This window comes from Desmodus rotundus, chromosome 11 (genome assembly GCF_022682495.2).
Source record: "Desmodus rotundus isolate HL8 chromosome 11, HLdesRot8A.1, whole genome shotgun sequence".
Classification (NCBI taxonomy): domain Eukaryota; kingdom Metazoa; phylum Chordata; class Mammalia; order Chiroptera; family Phyllostomidae; genus Desmodus; species Desmodus rotundus.
The window spans coordinates 73,407,503-73,413,698 of record NC_071397.1 but is presented as its reverse complement, the minus strand read 5'-3'; the positions used below and the strand labels follow the sequence as shown (position 1 = coordinate 73,413,698).

The following is a 6,196-nucleotide window of genomic DNA, read 5'->3' as shown; positions in this document are numbered from 1 at the left end:
CATCTGTGACGGCTATCATTTTTCTGAGAATGGAAAATCAGCGTAGAATAGAATCCTTCAGCTCAAAGATAATCAACCTAACTCCTGAGTTTTATGAAGAGGCTGAGACTGGGAGGACTTTGTGACTTGAGGAGCTACCACAGCTGTTCTCTGTGTGGGGCCAAGGGCAGTACCGCTTTATCAGAAGTCTGGAGGCTTACAGGCTGGGTGCCACTTGTGGTGTAAATCATATTAGCCAGGAAAACAAAGAGCCGGCAAATTCAGCAAACTTGACAGCTACTGAAACAACAGGATTAGGAGAGGGATCCAAGAAGCCTCAGGCAGTACCTCTTAACGTGTCAGAACCTTTGCACCCCAGTCACAGCCCTCAGTAGTTGCACGACCAGGGACACGAGTCTGCTCAGTTTCTTCTGCTGCGGACTGAGTTTAACTGAAGGGCATTAATCACAGAGCCACTGTGAGGTTAATTGGAACAGTGCATTTAGTGCCTGGCATGGAATATACACTCTATCAATGTTAACCTTTACTATGTAAAATCCAAAGTTATCTATTGCATAAAGAAAATATAAGCTTGCTGTTTTTCTTTTGCATGCTTTTCATAAATTTATCAGAACATAAGCACGTAAAATATTTCCCCTGGAAGGCCCAGCTGAGACAGATTTAAAGGGAAATACGCAGGAACATATTGGAACATTGTTTAAAACCCTAGGGTCTCCTTTAAACTGATTTGTTACCTTTCTTTTGTTCTAGAGACTTCAGGGCAACCTCAGGCATCAGCAGCTTCCTTACCTTCAGCAATGTCAAGAGCTCCCTGTGGCTCCTCTCTCCCCTTGGCCAGCCATCCACGCAAGAAGGCATCATCTCTCAGATCTCTTTTTTCTAGTCGTCACTGAATGAGTACGCAGGACCTCTTCATTTGAAGGGTTTTTTGGTATTCTCTAGAAAAACAAAATACTACGTTGAGGAGGAGTCAAAGTTCAGGAAATCTCAAAAGGTTCTCACGGTCGGCACTCTCTGGCTTATGCTAAACTACAAACGGAATCGGATTTCCTCAGAGCCAGTTTCTGGGGACTGCTTCTCTTATTGTTTCTGATTCCTTTATTCTAAAAAATACAGCAACCCAAATTCATGGAATGGCTATGATATCATAACCCTAAAACTATAAAATTATTGGGCTATAATCTTCATTTTTTCCTTCCAATTTATAGATTTTGTTCACCAAATTGCTACCTCAGAAGGCCTGGAAAATTGAGCTAAGAGATATTATGTTTAGATATTCTTTACAGTATTCTTTAATACTTAAGACTTAAGTATTAAATAACACACACGCATTTATGCTTATTAGAAATGTTAACTATGGTAACGTGAGGTTTGCAGGTCCAGTCAGACAGTCAGCTGTAAGATCTTTAAGGGAAAGAACAATGTCTCATCTATGCTTCTCCAACAGTAGTTGTAGGCACAGAATAGATGATTGTTGAATGGTCAAATGAATAAAAGAATGAATCAAAAAATAACAACTTTCCTGTTCATTGCTCATTAATATTGATTCAGCCTTGATTATTTTTTATTGTATATTTCCCATTCATTTTTATGTATTATTATTTTAAGTTCTTTTATTTAAAAAAATTAGTTAAGGCACTAAAGTTACAGTACTGGGCATGTTTTAACTCCAGGCTTAATATCTCTGTTCTACGGGAATGATTAATCCTAGCCACAGTCCTCTATCCTGTGTTGATTAAGAACATTCTGAGTCATCGCAGGGATTGAAGTTCGGGCAGGAGCAGCTTGGGGTCATGCCAGAGTGGAAACGATCTATTTACTAAGAAATGCAGGACCCAGTCACAGGCTGAAGGTGACATCAGTGAGTGTCAGCCTGCTGTCAGGACTCGTCTGAAAATGCTGCCAGTTCACTTTTTCTTTCTATCATGAATTTGCTTCTTTTTTTTCTTTAGCCATCTTAAGTGATACACTCTTGCATTAATTTACATTTGATTGTTGGTATATATTTTTTGCCCCTCGCTTTTGGTTTTTGGTCATTTTCTTTATCATAAATAAGCTAAAAATTACTTCTAGCATTATTTTCTGTCCCTCAAACCCCATGAGAATATTCACAAAGTATAATTACTTTGTGAAAGAAGTGCTGCAGAAATCTGATATGATTTATAATCATTTTGGAACTGGACTAGGGTCAATAGTTAGTCATGTATAGAAAAAAAATTTCTGTAACTGTCTGGGAAATAACTAGTATGTTTACTCTTCTCTATGTTTTTCTTACTACTTCCTCCTAAAAGGGATCATAATTATCACAGAAATTAAATTTATGGTTGTATATTACTTTTAGGAAAAATTATTATAGTCATTTGACAGAAGGATTTTAAATGTTCAGACAATGTATAATTAAATAGAAAATTTCTAAAACTCTAGTTGGGCAAGCAATTTAACATTTAAACTCTAAGTTACTTTTAAAATAAGAACTTAAAGAATTTGGTGGGCGTGAAGGAAGGGCAGAGACTGCGGGGTCCCAGCGGCTGGTCCCTCCGTGACGCTGGTCCCAAGTCTGACTCTCCCATCTCTTGTCAACAGACTCGTGGCCCTCTCCTCATTCACACACAGGTTAATTCACTAAAATTGCTTCCTTGAAATATCAGTTCACATTTCTGTTTTCTCACTTTGCTATTATCTATTTTAGAACTGGTCCATGTGAACAATTTTGCTTTATATTCCCCCCAAATATTTGAGTTATTACTGAATTTCATATTACCTCACTTAAGCATCCTTTTTAGTATATGTTGACATCTGATTTATGGGCAATATCCAGATGCAAGGGCTGCTAATTCCTCAACGGCCTTTTTCTGCAAAACTTTCATTAGCATTTAGTTAAGGTGATTCAGTGAAAATCATGGGCATTATCATGTATTTAGTACTAAGAAGGTGAGGGCAACTGGCAATGTAGGACTCTAGAGAGTAGTGGAAAAACTCATCTAACGATATGGGAATTGTGATGTAAGGAAGCAGGTGTCAACAGGCAACCACAGGCAGGGTGCTAATTGATTGCTTGATACAAATGGAGAATTTACAATGATGACGTCTAAGTCTTAGTGATAGAACTGCATGTTCTAGGAAAAAGGAGGAAGCCAGTGTAGCAGGAGGGGAATGAGCAAAGGGGAAGAATAACAGGAATTGACCTCAGTTATAGGAAACAAGATAATAGTGGAGTCTGTGCTCAGAATGGACTATAGGCTACAAAGTTGAATCAAGGGTGAACAGGTGGTGGTAAGTGGTCAGGTACTGGGTAGATTTTGAAGGCAATGCCAACAAGTTTGTGGATCTATAGGATGCGGAAACTGAGGGAAAGAAGATCCATTTTATACTTACTGAGTTAGCGTATGTGTCAGACATTGTGCTAAGTACCTTACTTAGAAAGATGAGAAAGCACAGTTCCTTCTCTTAAGAAGCAGATGATCTAGTGCATTTTTTTCAAATATTTTTACTGCAAGAGTAAAAAATAAATTTTATCTTGTGACCCAGTTTACACGTACATATCTCTGCATAACTAAAGCAAAGCTTTCATGAATCTGTATTTACTCATATCATGTGAAACATAAAATTAATGTAAAATATGATTTTGGTAATAAAATATATTGCTTTATATTCTATTTTATTTAAAAATTCTCATAAAAAACTATTAAGTTAGTGGTTCTTAAACCTTTTGGTCCCAGGAATTCTTTATACTCTCAGAAATTATTAAAGACCCTAAAAAGCTTTTGTTTATGTGGCATATACATATTGATATTTATGATTTAATATATTTAAAGGGTAACTAAAATATTTATCTACAAATGACACTAATAAATCCATTATATGTTAACATAAACTTATGTCTGATGAAAAATATTCCTAAGAACACTCATGCAAAAATTAGTGAAAAGGATGCATTGTTTTATATTTTTGTAAATCTCCTTGTTGTATAAGACAGATTCTATTACATTCTTCCATGTTCAGTCTGTTGAGGTATATTGTTTTAATTGAAGAATATGAAAAGCTCGGGCCTTACACAGATATGTAGTTAGAAAGGGAGAAGTATTTTAAGAGCCTTCTGAAGATAATGGTGGATATTCTGTTGCTATACCAAAATTCAACGAGTGGTAGTTTCTCAAAGGTTACTTGCATCATTAAATCTGAAAGTGTGTCAATGAACTTTTTAAAAAATGAGTTTGGCTTTTCATTTCATGTTTTATTTAAGTATAGTTGGTATACCATATTATTTAGTTGCATTAGTAAGGTCTAAAAATGATTTGACTTTTTAATACCTTACAATGTGAGTACCCCACTAATTTCAGTAATCGTCAGCATGTTTTATCATAATGTTATTGTCTATATTCCCCGGCACCTTTTTCACCCATTCCTACAACCCTTCCAACTCTGGTAATCATCCCTTTGGTTTCTATTTCTATGAGTTTTTTTGGTCTTGTTTTGTTTGGTCATTTGTTTTGTTTTCTTTAGATTCTACGTATCAGTGAACTGATACGGTATTTGTCTTTCTCTGACTTATTTTATGTAGCACACTATCATCTAGGTCATGCATGTTATTGCAAATGACAGGATTTCATTCTTTTTATTGTTGCATAATATTCCGTGGTACATATACATATACACACATACATATATAATAAAAGTGTATGAAAAGTTTATTGATCCAGGTTATATGATGTGTCAATCAACTTTTAGTACATTTTTATAAAAATCCATTGGCTTGTCTTACACTTTGAGTAGTTCTTTTATCTATGCATGATTTGGGGATATGAGGCTTTGGTCTTTTGGAGAATGCTAGTTTACTGAGTTATAAAAAGTTTTCAGTGTTTATGTATAGCATTATGTAATATCAAAATTGCTCTTATCAATATCATCATCCATCTTATCAGAAAAGTTATTAAATATTGGGAAGTTGTCAAACTCACATTGGTGGATACAGTTTTCAAAAATTATAAACAAATAAGGTATGGCTAATAATTGGGTGACAGGGAATTCAATTTAAGTTAACCAACATTCTTTCCAATATAAATGCCACTCTTCAATATGAAATTTCTGTGAAAAGAAATAAAAAAATCATTTGTTTTTTTCAGCAAATATTTACTTAATATCTGCTCTAAGCCAGATGCTGTGTTATCATCAGGATTCCTGTTATTCCAGGTATCACAAAAGGCTTCTTTTAATACAGTGATAGCAATAGTAAAACAAAACAAAACTAGATAGAAAACGAATGTAAGAACATTTCAGAGAGTGTGAAATTCTGCAAGGGGAGTACAGGCCTCCTATGTTAAAGGACTGCACTCTGTCCTTCGACTGTACCTCCACCCTCAAACCAAGGAGTCTCCGGGGCCAAGGGTCATGGCCACCTCAAATTAGCAATTACAGAATTTTCTGTTCTTAATGGCGTTTGCTTTCAAAGGAAAGGATGAGCCACAGGTGCGTATCTTCCTGGGTCAATTTCTGGAAGCAAGGATGATGGACTGAGATGTTCATAGGTATGGGGATGAGGTCTTTCTTGGATGAAGTGGAATGGAAAGTTAGGTGGGTATGGTGAGGAAGGCTCTGTTTATACTCTCCGTTGTCCTGTAAATATTCAAGATGTCCTGGTAAAGGGAAAGAGAGACTGGGTGTGCAGTTCAGAACTTATTTTTGGTTAGGTAGACTAGTAGGTTACATCTGAACATGGACTAGGCAATGTTACAGAGGCCGTATCTTGTGTTGTATAAAACATCAAAAATGTACATGTTAGCCCTGGCTGGTGTAGCTCAGTGGATTGACCATAGGCCTGTGAACCAAAAGGTCCCCGGTTTGATTTGCCTGGATTGCAGGCCAGGTTCCCAGTAGGGGGTGTGTGAGAGACAACCACACACTGATGTTTCTCTCCCTCTCTATCTCCCTCCCTTCCCCCTCTCTAAAAATAAATAAATAAAATATTTAAAAAATGTACGTGTAAAATGTTCATTTTTGCTATAAGATTTTTTAGGGGTTTTATGTAATTTTTGAATAGAATTTAACCGTGAGAAAATCATCTCATTTACAACTGGCTGTAATTCAATTTCTTGTATTTATATATATATTTGCAATTCTTGTGAGGAGGAAAAATATAAACAACAAGTTATTTGGAAACTGGCAATTTTTGAGCTCTTAAGTAATTTTTTAAAGCTGG

The 6,196-nt window shown here is 35.9% G+C and overlaps 1 pseudogene; it reads left to right on the top strand.

The window, feature by feature from the left end:
- The first annotated feature begins 5,430 nt into the window (after window positions 1–5,430).
- LOC112297239 (X-ray repair cross-complementing protein 5-like) overlaps window positions 5,431–6,196 on the top strand; it is a 49,809-nt pseudogene continuing 49,043 nt past the window's right edge.